The sequence below is a fragment of the Petromyzon marinus genome, chromosome 39, assembly GCF_048934315.1.
Source record: "Petromyzon marinus isolate PM22_M1 ecotype Great Lakes invasive population chromosome 39, UKy_Petmar_22M1.pri1.0, whole genome shotgun sequence".
In the NCBI taxonomy this organism is placed as follows: Eukaryota; Metazoa; Chordata; class Hyperoartia; order Petromyzontiformes; family Petromyzontidae; genus Petromyzon; species Petromyzon marinus.
In genome coordinates, this window is record NC_133705.1 from 12,272,467 (window position 1) to 12,286,138 (window position 13,672).

At 42.3% G+C, this 13,672-nt stretch overlaps 1 long non-coding RNA gene across 1 annotated transcript in view; it reads left to right on the forward strand.

Annotated features, from left to right (window-relative positions):
• The window catches only part of LOC142930488 (uncharacterized), a 111,822-nt gene that overhangs the window by 53,385 nt on the left and 44,765 nt on the right, over nt 1-13,672 (forward strand). Inside the window, exons 2-3 of the long non-coding RNA XR_012946413.1 lie at nt 11,131-11,181; nt 11,991-12,032. This is a non-coding gene — a long non-coding RNA (uncharacterized LOC142930488). The remainder of the gene's footprint in view (nt 1-11,130; nt 11,182-11,990; nt 12,033-13,672) is intronic.

The window sequence follows — 13,672 nt, forward strand, 5'->3', positions numbered from 1 at the left end:
AAAAAAAGCACCGTACACTAACGCTGTGTGCAAAAAATCCCAGTGGGATGCAAGTCAAACAACAACCACAAGAAAACTTAGATTAAGGCCATCAGTTTAACTGCGTACTACAACAAAACAAACATGTCCAAACCAAAAAACTTTTCGAAATCACCAAAAATAAAGCCATAATTGCAACGTAACAGTGATCACAGGGACTGTGACCGAATTTTTACAATAAACTACATAAATAACATGTAACACCAAATCCTAGAGACATAGCTGGCTGCATGAGTTACTCCATAACATCAGAAACATCAGTCGGAGTATCACATTTTTCAATGCACCTTTAAGATCAGCACGCTTAATCAAAATACAGATAATACTTTGCAGCGTCATCAGGAGTGAAACATTTTATTTTATTTTACGCCAATGAATAGCAGTGGCAGCTAGGGGTGTACAACTCCTCTAGAGCAGTTTTGAGAGAATATCACATTGGTAGCGATTCAAGTTGCAGTTTATTGGCAATAGCATTCCAGACCCTGGGGGCATCAATAGCAAAGGCCCTTCCTCCAGTTTTTTTACGGCAATAGGGAATGTGAAGCTGGTAAATGAGCAAAGACCTGAGGCCAATTTTTTTTTTGAAACAGAGAGGAGATCCAGCAGGTAGTCTACGGATTTTTTGTAAGTACATCGTGATAAATAAGATCTGGTGCACAAGCCGTCGAACATTAAGAGATGTTAAGTTTGACCTAATGTAGAGATCACAGTGGTGAGTCCTATATGGGCAGTTCAATGTAAATCTTAAGGCCGAGTGATAGATGGAATCAAGCTTCTTCAGTACAGTACTTGGGGCTGATTTATATACAATGTCACAGTAGTCAAGTAGAGGCAGTATGGTAGCTTTTATCAATTCCAAACGGAACATTGGGGGGAAGCAGTGCATGTGTCGATACAGAAAAACTATTTTTATTTTTGTCTTTTTACCAATATAATCAATGTGATCTTCAAAATTCAGTTTTGAATCCAGGATGACCCCAATATACTTATAGATCTTGACTTGCTCTATTTGATATTTATTTAAGGAATGTAATTGGGGAAAAATCACTTCCTGCTTTAGTCCTGGTGAGAAGAATAACACCTTGGTTTTGGAGGTATTCAGGACTAGTTTAAGAGCAACTAGCTGATGTTGTAGTTTGTTGAAATCACCCTGTAGCTTAGCAATCACGTCATCTGGAGAGCGGCCAGCAGTAATCAGTATCGTGTCATCTGCAAAAAGATTTACCCTGGAATGATCCAGGTCAGTGCCCAAGTCATTGACATAAAGAGAGAACAAAAGGGGGCCGAGGATGGAACCCTGTGGAACCCCTTTTTTATCTTAGCACTGTTTGACCTCCAACCATCTGTGAATACAGTTTTGGGTGCGAGAAAAGAGGTAATTTTGTAACCATTTTACTGCGTTTTCGGAAAAACCGAGGCAACTTAGTTTACTAAGCAGGGTGTTGTGGTCTACTGTATCAAAAGCTTTGGACAGGTCTAGAAAAGACAGGCACAGTACTGCTTATTATCAAGGCTACTGTAAATGTGATTCAGAGAGTCTAATGCAGCAGATGTGGTGCTGTATTTTTTTCGGAACCCAGATTGTTTTAGATGTAGTAGATTGTTGGTGGACAGGAAACTGCTAATTTGGTAGGTCAATCATTTTTCAAAAATTTTCATCAATGGGGACAAAAGTGAGATAGGTCGGTAGTTATTTGGATCATCTTTAGGGCCCCATTTGTGAAGTGGACGGGCATAGGAATGTTTCCATTCTAGAGGAACTGATGCTTCTTTGATGGACAAGTTGAAAATATGGGCTATAGGTTTGTATATTAGGTGACCAACAGTTAGTAGAGCAAAGACGGGAATACTATCTGCTCCGGTAGAGGAGGACCCTTTGAGGTAGGACAGTTGTTTCAGAACATTACTTTCGTAGATTGGCTGGAAACTAAATTCGTTTAATGTTTGGACAGGGGTGTAGGAATTTGCATGAGCAGGGGTGACTCCCAATACATTATCAAAAAGATTACCAGCTTCAGAAAAATGAAGGTTAAAATTATCAACTTTTTTGGGATCTGAAAAATATTCCCCATTTCGGTTAAGCTCAACGGGCAGATTGTCTGTTTTGGATGCCTTTTCGATACATTTGATTGTATTCCAGAAAATCCTGGCATTTCCATGTGATTCAAGGAGAGTGGAGGAAAAGTAGACAAATTTTGCATGCCGTATTTTTTTGACGCATCTATTCCTTAAAACCCTGTATTCTAGCTAGTCATTGGCCAAATTACTTTTCTGAGCACATGCCCAAGCCTTGTCCCTAGTTTTCATGAGCTTTATAATCATAGGATCAAACCATGGTGGGCGGTTGCCTTTAGTTTTAAATCTAACCAACGGAGCATGTTTGTTAAGAATTTGGAGAAACGTGTACCTGAAGGTCTCCAAAGCCGTAGTCAGGTTGGGGATATCACAGACCTTGTCAATATCCGAGTGAAGCACATCATTAGTAAATGCCTGAGTGCTAAAGTGTCTCATAGAGTGCTTCTCAACCAATTTAGGGGGGCTTTTGGTCTGGCTAATGATCTCACCCCAAAAATGAAGGAGTGATCACTAAGGTTATTACCCAGAACACCAGTCAGTGTGAAATTGTGAGGGGCATTTGTCAATAGGACGTCAATCAGAGATGACTGTCCCGGATTTTTTAGGTTGGGTTTTGTGGGGACATTCATTAATTGAAACAGATTAAATTCATCTGCGAAACAAACGCCCAAGCTCTGCGGTACTCTATATATTAAGATGTTTTCGGCCAATTTAATGCGTGTTTACGTACTTGGGAAGAAAGCGAAGCACCTGGAGAGATCCCACGCCTGTGACGGGCCACCACTGTATCACGTACAGAAGGAACAGACGATAATACAGGTGTACCCCGATTTACATGTTAATTCGATTTAGGATGATTTCTTATCACGTTTGTCATCGATTAGCACCTCTTAAAACCTCTCCACAGCGTCACCTCACACGACGTGCACCACCATTTCTGGTTGGTAAATTACAGTTTACAGTATTTGTTTTCAATTCCTGGTCTAGTTATTGTCTGCCTTGCTTATGCACGAAAATATCTTAGTTGTGTCGATAAGTGTTATTTTTAGTAGGTTTTGGGTCAACATATTTTCTTAGGAATAGGTTATACAATGGGAAGCTCATGGGAAATTACGTTTTGATCTACAGTAGGATTTTACAATCTACGTTTCAGATTTTCAATAACGCAGCCCAAACGTGAATCGAGGGTATGCACATAGTCCGCATTGTACTACACACTGCCTGCTCCTGGTGGGTGAAATAACGGTGGTCGATGTTGCCATTTGTGTTTCGCTCCTGAAGAAGATCCCGATTGTGTACGGTTGGTCATGTACGGTGTCAAAAAAGTTTCAACGTGAAATACGTACATACATACTCCAGGCACATGGAGTGAAACTTCGGACACCATGGCAAACAACCAGAAAACCCACCTGGGAGCTTTACAGCACAACCACGAAAACCTACGCAGGAGCGTTTTCCATAATATGTTCACACATCTGGCACGCTCCTCCATTTCTCTGTTGAGTGAGCCCTCTTTTCGAGGCAGTATCCAAAATCAAATGGCCAAAAAGGTTTCTCAACGCAGGGAGCTACGCACGGCCTCCACGAACTAAACCAGACGTCAGTATCTAAATAGTTTCTTTGTGGATGATGAAACAATAGCCATAACAATGGCGACATCTGTTTTCGAATCTGATCAAAGTATTCACGGTGATAGCTTCATTTGAATGAGCAACAGGGAGTATTTAGACTGCAGGAATTTGTGGGGAATCTATAGACAGGGTACCACATAAAGCACAATACTTTATTATGAGCTCCCAAGAGGATGAGTTTCTTAACCTCTTTTGTTCTTCAAGTCCACGGTCTAACGAGAGGTGACAGTGTTTATAAAATAAATACCTTGCTACATTAAATTTGTATTTGAAGTCTGCTCCCTCGTATGAACTTTGTGGGAGGCAAGGGCACCATGAAATATTAATGCTAATGGAACTAGAGAATGCCTCTTCTGTGTATCCCCACGCGCATCAGTGTACACAAACCGCCTCGCTCGCATTCATTTGCACCTTGTGTTTGCGCCCCACCTTCGTCGGCATATTACGGTAAACAAAAATCTCTTTTGCGGATCTCCGCGATGAAGGTCCATTGCCTGAAACGTCGCCTATGTATATTTTGTTCTTCACTTTTAGGGCAAGGTTTTTTTGGCATTCGTGTTTGTGCACCACTGCCAAGGCCGCATCTCAACGTAGTTGGGAAATTCCGATGGTTTCTGTTGGTCGCAAGCCTCTAAAATATACATGTGTAGTGACATAAATGGAGTCACTATGGCGTTAAGCGCCAGCTACCGTCACCAGAGTGTAGCTGTGTGTCTTGGGCCTCTCTCGGGCACCAGAGTGGGTATGCCATGGAAGCGGGCCCTAGGTGGGCAGAGTCCTGGTGACAATGAGAGAGAGGTCGAGTGAGGACATGACAGTCTGGGTGACCCCGAGAGGGCACGTGACCGGACGAGGTGGCAAGGGGGGCCCAAAAGGAGGGGAGAGGGACACTTGATGTAGAGGCCAGAGTCTTCGGGAAAGCCCTAGAAAGGGGCGTGGCCAAGGGCGGAGCTCGGCCACGCCGCGGTCCATAAAGGCCGAGTCCCGAGCCTCGATCAGGGCTGTTCTCTGGAATCAACCCTCGGTGCTAAGTCTCTTCGATCTTCGGTCTTCGCTCGGCATCGCGGGTCAGTCAGAATGTTACTGACTGACCCGGTTATGTAGTCACCCCGTTGGGGTCTAATTAACTGTTGTAACGTTTAAGTAGTAGCCCTGTTGGGGCCGTGTAATAAACGTGTTCCCTCCAAGTTCAAGTGTGTGCCTCCGTGAAGAACACTACACATGCGTGTGCTTGTACAGATAACTTGGTGATGACTGTTTTGGCTCGAAGGAAACCGTCACAATTATGGAGTCAAAAGACTTTGAGGCTTAAAAAAAATGTTTTTTTGGCTTGACATCATTTTATTTCCGATGTGCTATCAGCGTCATGCCACGGGATATATGATCCGTTTGTAAATCTTGTAGAGAATTGCAACCCTGCGTTGTCGCGGAGTATATTTGTGCACTAGGCGGTGAACAACTGTGAGATGTTTGTTGCATGACAGTCCAACTGATATATGAAGTGAAAAAACAAATTATCTGACAGTTGGTTGAATTTGCCCTGAACGCTCCATTCCTTTTAGTGATCAAAACATATCTTGTTCTGTTTTCAGTTAACCAATTGTTGTCCCTGGTGTGGTAAAAAAAAAATGTTTTCAATTAAATTACGACAATGCAAGGTACTTATTTTCTGAAGTAATAATTTATACACCTTTTTTTCTTCTGTAGGTACTTGAGCCTCTTCCAAGATGTTTGGCCAGTGTGGAATAATCTGATGATTTTTGCCTGATCGCCAATGGCCGCACAAAAAAAAATACATCACATTTAAATTTGCTTCTGGACTTAATCTGTCGAATTTCCACCTCCCTGAGACGTATAAGTCTCAGACCGATTTACATAAAGAAGAATACATAAAATACACGAGATTTGTAATAAAATATCAACAAAGCAAAATCCCCTAAAAGAGCTAAAGATCGTTTGACGAAAACCAGCAAAATAGTTTTGCACCTGAAACTGTGGCCTTGAAACATCAAAGAGAAACGCGGCAGAGATTCGAGAGTTTGATAATGAAAGTTAATGAGATCAGTGATTTGTGTGCGGTGGATAAAGGACCCACCGCACCTTCAGCCGTTTCTCTAAAAAACACGACAGAGGACATTGGTGGTTCATTAGGTAAGCAAGCGGCTTGCATGCATGAGCAACCTTTTGGTAGCAACCAAGACGGCTTCATTCTTCATAGTAGAGGTAATGACAGAATGTATCAATTGTTCGTTCATAGTAAACTACTCGGTGTCATGCAGAATCACCTATTTCTTAAAAAAAAAAAATTTCTTCCAAAATAAGAACATTTGTAAACTTCTCCGGCTCTTCAGTTTCGGTCACAAAGAGCAAGTTCTGAAAGCCATTGACTTCAGATTCATGATGAAGATTCCAAACTTAGGGTTATTGCTGTAGAACCTTCCACCAGAGAAGGTTATATTGCAGTGTCTCGTTAATGTAGTGCCTGATGCTCGTGTGACCATCAAACCTTACTGTCCGTCTAAATCCTACAACAGCTGTCATCCCCTCGTCAACCCACGCAAGTACTCGCCAGGTTTTTTTTTTGATCCTGCTTAGATTACGAGATACGGAGAAATTGAGCACTTTCAGGATGATCTGTTCAAACTGTTTTTTTAGAGAAAATATTAGTAAAGATTCACCCTTGATTCTAGACGTACAAATAATAATACAAAAACACGTCCAAAACAACAGTGAAGTGGCAGCCAACTATTGGAACACGCTCACAAGGACGTTAACCAGGGAGATGGAGCGACGAAAAAAGCATCGTGTGCAATGAGCTAGGTGGATCAGTACCTCACAGGGCCGTGAGCAATGGTTTTGTTAGAGAGCCCTTCATTCAGCAGTGGATAGATCATGGTTGGCACTCATGACCTATTTCATTATTCTGATCTCCGTGTCTTCTAGCTAATTGTAATTACTGGCGAAACTTCGTACTCAGATTGTAAATGTTGTGGATTTGCTCTCAAATACACACCGGTGTGCTGTACTAGTGACGAATTGGCCACGTTCTGTTTACGTGACAAACCTTACTAGTTGGCTGTGTCGGGTGGTGGCGGATTTAACGACAAATTTACGCGATCTAACCCAAAAAAAAACCTAGATTATGGTCTTCTAACTGTTGCTTTGGTGATTGCTTTGACAGTGCACCTCACGTTGCTGTAGGAGAACGTTTTTTTTTTCGCTTTAAATGCAGATGAAATGGCTGCGAGTGCTTTTCAGCCTCTTGTCAAAGGTTGCGAGGCCTGTCTGAGCATTTAACCTCTTGCTGCTGCGGGGTGGCGTTTGTCAAGGATCGGATCTCAGGAATCACCTGAGGCTGTCTCGTCGGCTCAACTTTCACGCTAATGTAGCGAAATGGCCGAAACAAGTCAATCACACAAACTCAAGGCATTGTCTTCTGTTTGAAAGTCCCACCGGTCAGAATTGCATCAATGAAAATCACTAAACGGCTATTATTGGTCTTTACTACTACTACACAACTTTTTTTTATTTTACCAGGTAAGGCCCACTGAGCTACAAAGCTCTTTTTCAGAAGAGACCTGGCCACAAATGATAGCTCAACAAAGTGGCTTATCATGTGGACGTTTATACTGGTAGGAACGAAGTTGTAAACTGAGTGTACCAGCCTGCAATAGATTAATGTGTCCGTCCGTCCGTCCCCTTTCAATACTTTAACGAAGTGAAATCTCGTGCTGTTGGGGTGTAAAAATAAAATTGCGCAAAATTCCAATGTTCCTACCAGCCCACCCTGCAGGGACCTGATTGCAGCCGTATACCCTCTAAACCCATGTTGATTCTAAATATGGAAGGAAAATCCAGGGGACTCGGAGAAAAATCCACGCGACCACGGGGAGAACATGCAAGCTCCAAATATACAAGGTCGGGATTGAACCCACGACCTCCTGTATACCAGGCGAGGCAGTTAACATTTCGCCACCGTGTCGACCCCGTTAATCAAACAAGGCGTCATATAAGCTCTCTCCACGTTGCAGGATAATTATTGTTACCCGTTGGTGTTGTGTGGAGCTGCTGTCACGGAATTCCGTTACCTGTTGTGTGGAGTCATCCTCTGCTTACTCCATTAAGTGGGCTCTAGGTGGGACACGCTTCAAGAAGGGATGATGGGCTGGTGGGTGATACTCGCGATGGAGTGGCGCGGCTGAGAGGGGGAACGTGCACGGAGAGTGTACCCTCTAGACAATGAAATCTACTTGTGTGCAGGTGCAAGATTAATTGTTAATGTGAGAATGTGGGATCTGGTGGGGGGGGGGGGGTCTGCTTCATCCAGCAGTGTAGTGATCCTGACTACTGAGTATTCAGCTGCAGCCAAAGGTTCTCATCCTCGATGGCACTCGAAGGGCGCAGCATGTTTACTTGACTGGCATAACTAGGGTTGGTTTCAACTGCACATTGTAGATTCCACTTAGTGGTGTAGTCTTCCAAATGTCATATCGGTGAGGCGTGAAGCTGTTCAACGGATCAGCTTCCATCTGTCGGTCTATTCATCAGCTTCCTTACAGACAAGGAGATTTATCAGCGGTCCCTTTTGTGCAAAGGATATGGGGCAGATGTCTTGCGTGTCACGTTACGGTGGCTCACAGCACCTTGCCTTCGGCAGTGTTTAAAAGAGATAATTCCAGCCTCCTAATCGCCGTGTTTTTCAACGTTTCAAAAAAGTTGGCCCTAACTTTGGCAGGGTTAATAGGTTTTGGAGTTATATTTGAACAGTGAAGATCCAGCCTTGCCAGAGAGCTACGCACTTTTAAACTCACTGGAGCTACGCACTTCGGAATTTAGATTGAAAACTCATTTCTTCTAGGACTGATTTTTGTCTTTTCGTTTGCTGTCCTTCCCCCACACCTCCGATTCGCATGGTTGACTTCGTTACGGTGCAAAACAAGTTCAACATACTTGTCACACAGGGGGTGTTTGTCCTTCTCTTGCACGTTGAACAGACGCCTTGGAAGTGGTGTGGGTAGCCACACGTTACCCCACTTTACGTGACCTGCCGATTAGCTGCTAGCTGTGCTGTGGCCACTGCTGGGTGGACAAGGACGATTGAAGAAACTTGCACCATTGTTTAAACTTCTGTACCACGAGGATGGACTGGTGACCTCTGGATGGAAATTCCAGTTTACGGACCATCACATAATGATATCATAATCGTCTAATATATACATAATATTTAATAAGACATACGACAGTAGTTCCCCATTTAGTGGGCTTTTTTTAATTAGAAATGTTAATGTGCTGAAGTTACTTATCGTATTGATGCAATCGCAGACGTAGGGTATTGAACGTCGTTTGGTGTTCAAAAAATACAAAATTGAATTAAATTTTCAGGGTTCGGCTGGTGGAGCGACGTGGTCAGTTATGGACAGGACCCCTCCGCAAGAGACGTTGACGATCGCGAATGGTGGAAATGAGGGCTCAATTTTGCACTTTTTTTCCCTGAACGCTGCTAGGCTGGCTTTGAAGAGGGATTACAATCGGCGTAAGGCACTACCACTAGAGTACAATGTACACCTATTCATAATAATCCTATAATATTGTATCCAATATTCCTATTATCATATGAACTGGTTTAGGATAAAATAGGCTGGCATACATGTGAAGTGCCAATATAATTGCCGGAAAAATCTTCTGGTTGAAACTAAGCATTGGTGGAAAGCATCTGTCATGAGAATCAACGATGGCATTGTGGTAAACAAAATTAGTTTTTTTGAAGCACACACTTTTATTTGCACTCTAAAGTAGAAAATGAATTACTTTGACGCCAGAAATAATTAATTTTACTGTGCTGAATTAAAGTGAGTGGCTTGCATAAAGATAATTAAACATATCTAAAGGATTTAAATGAAATGTTAATCTTATAAAAAAAATGTTTTGAATATGTACATATTAATTCTAACATCTTAATCCAGACAATAACAATAGTTCATTATTGTCTGGATAATTCTAATATATTTTAAATGGTGCAATAAAAAATGAAGTAAAACCCACAAGTAAGTAATTAAGAAAATGTTATATTGGGCACTTTTATGAGTCCAGTCCATAACGAATACGCATTGAAGATACGATACAAAGAGGCCACAGCATTGGCGCGACCTGGAATGTGAATTGTCACACGACAAGACGAGTCCGTGCACAAAATGTCACCTCGTTAGGCTTCGTAGATCGGAATGTTATTAAGCGTCAAAGATTTGAAAGAATATAAACAGGCAACAGGGCAATTTAAATAAAAAAAGTGTGTAAAAAAAAACTGCTACCCCCTACCGTTGTAAAGGATTTAAAGTCTACACGAGATATTATTTGGGAGCCCTATGCAAAAAAATATCTCCGGCACAGCCATCCTCTGCCACGGGCCACGTTGTGCTTTCTACGATTTCCGAACGGATTCTTCACGCCACGACACAACGGCTGACAGCACGACTGGAATAAATTGGGTGTGGAAAAATGAGACTAAATGAATAGCAAAAAAAAAATGCTGAATCCATAAGCAAGCCTGAAATTTTCATCCTTAAGGGCACGATAATGCGGTTTGTTATAACTTTTTGACAGCAAATGTCAACAAGTAGAATTCCTTTACCTGCTGACGTATCAGACGCTTTGCTGGGTCAGCATTGCTGCCCTTGGCTATTGCTGCTGTTTCATCGCACACCTCCTCTCTACGTACCACTTGCAGAGAGTTAAACCCCACAGCGTGCCTTCAGGGGGAAGGGGAAAATGCTGTATTCAGTGTTATCTTGCTGTGCTTTCAAGGTGGTACGGGCATTTTCATAATGCCGGGTTAAGCCGTGAAAAGTTCGTCCAGCCATGTACAGATACCACCTTTACTGCGAAAGAAACAAACAAACAAACCTTGGCTCAGAGAAATGTTGTTGAAATTGCCTCTCTATGTAGCACGTGGGGGGGAGGGGTGGTGTTGGGAGGGAAGCGGGGGTGTCCTTATATTTATTGTTGGATTTCTTAAAAAAAATATAGCACAACCAACAACATTATCAAAGCGATTTGAGTCATTTCCGGATGCCCGTGATTTATATGCCAGGTGCGTGGCAAACGAAGAAGCATATTTCAAAGGGAATAAATAAAAAAAACGGGAACAAGTTGGAGACATCGCCGTGTTATGGCAGCACTCCTGGGCCCTCTCCGCGTCTCTGTGAAAGTACACTCACGGAAGGGAGGGAAGAAAGGTAAACAGACCCCATATACGATGGTATTCTTGACCTTGAAATAAAATAACTTCCGTAAATCCCACGTAACCCTCATGCAAAAGCAAATATATCTGACATTTTGCAATAAAATAGCAGGCGAATTAACGTTGTCATTTTTTTTTGTTTCCAAGGCTGCCTCAATTTCAAGAGTATCTTGAAAAGAAGCGGGCCACAACGGTGATGTGAGTGTTTCAGTGATATACGTTAAACTATATTTAATTGGTTGTTAACCTGAATGTGAAGTTATACATTGATTTTGTAGGATAAGCTGTACACTCTTCTTATTGATGATGTTTAGCAGGCCCACTTTTTTAATATAATCAGTCTGATTACTGACTTATTCATCCTATATTATGCCTTCCTCTTAACATTTTCATTGTAACATCATCTCATTACCGAACGTGCATTTTATAGGAAATTTCATATTTCCACTCTGAAAAATACATGGCAATAGTCTTGGTATGACAGATGCATAGTTCAATCTATTCGTCACCGACTCATGTGGCTGACTTGGTTTGTACATTAATGTTACATAATCAAAACAGGGTGCATATAAGTGGATAAGCCTACATGCATTCTACAGTAATGGCTAATTCGAAATATTCTTGTGCACATGAGATGTTTATGATTAGTTTTCCGGTGAGTGGCCAATAAAATTGGCTTGAATACGATTACATCTTTCAAAGGGGGAGCATCTTCATACAGAAGAAAGAATACGTTTTAGAATCACATCATCAGCCATGATTTATCCACTGTTGGTAGAAGGCCTCGTCAAGTCAACGCCACCTATCACTGTGCCACAATTCCACAATGCCACAATCCACACGAGCCGATCTCATCGCTCCATCTCCATGGTGCGCTTCCTCTCGGACGTGATCCCTTCTTTGGCTGCCATTTCATCGCCAGGCCTCCACTACCAGCAATATCCTTTTCTTAGCAGTCAAGACGGCGATGTCTATAATTAATATTTGTTCCCTGTGTTTCCGTTTAGATCTCTCGGTGTCATTCCAAACCTGCACCTCGCCATGCTTCGGTGCGTACTTATCAGCTTCAATTGTATTTTCGAGTCATATGTTTCTGATCTGTCATAGCAAGTCATATGCACTGACTGAAAACGCTCTTTTATTCACATTGGTATGTTTTCTGTGGGCGGGGAAACATTTGAAGGAGGTTTGTTTCCTGATGTTTCTAGGTGTAAGACTAAACTTGAGAATATTTGCAACAAAAATGTCAGATTTCTAGGCCTTCTACAACCTCCTTAGAATTTACATCACTCAGTCTCAATCACCAGTGATGTAATAGATTTAAGTGGCATGCATTCCAAACCATTCATTAATTATACCCTACTTTGCATTCTATTCGTGCAGTATTATGGCAGTCTGTTTAGGTGTCAAATGCCAATATCGGTCTGCTAGCCATGACGAGAGGGCTTAACGAGAGCGTTCGTGAAGTTTTGCTGTTCATCCACTGAAGAGAGCGGAGAGGCTACAGTGGTTTACTACGCGGTCCATAGTTTGGGCTGCATGGTCACACGTGCACTACTGCGGTTTGTCTTTTATCTTCCATTGGTGAAGGAGATGTGGACATCGGCCTGTTGATGTTCTGAAGTGGTTCACGGTTACACCGCGTGTCTCTTTGAGGAATGTCAAATCACGGGAGGTTTGCAATGTTTGGGTCTCGAACGATGTGTATACATTTTCTGCATCCACGTCGTTTCACTCACTCCGTTCCCACCCTGCTATGCATCGTCGCACTCACGACACGGCGTATTGTTGCATGAAACGCTTCGCAGGAATTACATCTGCGCACACTGGGGGTGGCGGAGAAGCAATACACGTGACTTGTACAGAAGCAATTTCAGTTACGTTTTGAATATTGATTGATGCATATACATACTCTGTATATTTGTACATTTTAAACCGTCGCTCACACCCCCAACGCCTCCACGAATTTATTTGTCCGCCCTGAGAAGAGTCTGACATCAAATCGGCATTAGTGGAACACCACGCTGGGCATTTTTTTTGTCATCGGAGTCTGCATCAGGTTTTAAAACTTATTACTATTCGGCATGACTCACGCCGCTATTGTAATCACCTGCTGCTATTCATAATTGAAGTTTATAGCACTGAACAAAAAAACAACTCCTGGAAATTATGAGGAACCGCGGGCGTATAATTTCACACATGGCAATTGCCACGTTGTGCACGCTTGTGGGTTCCTTCTCCTTCTTCTTCTTCCCCAACACACGTTGATGGATAAACTTCAAGTAACTTGTAAAAAAAAAAGAGTATTACGGCGTGTTAAAAATGTATATTGTCCATGAAATTGGATAGTAGATTGCATTTACCAATAAATAATATACTGCGAATCACACCACTTGGAGGAAAGGCCAAGGTGTGCTTGTATTAGAAGTTGTCATTTGCCTGCCCCCCCTACAAGTCCCATGCAGATGTGTGTTGCTTATACAACAACTGTGCTTAGCTAAAGCCTGCTGCTATCCGGATTACTGCCGCATTCGAACGTGGTTTACGGTGTTAACTTCGCTTCTGCATCTGTTCTATGCCAATTGTTTTAACTGGTAAAAAGAAAGACTCATCTCCACCATGACCATAACCATAATTTGCAGCCCCTTGTCAATCTACTGCTGGATGAAGGCCTACCCAAATGTTAAAG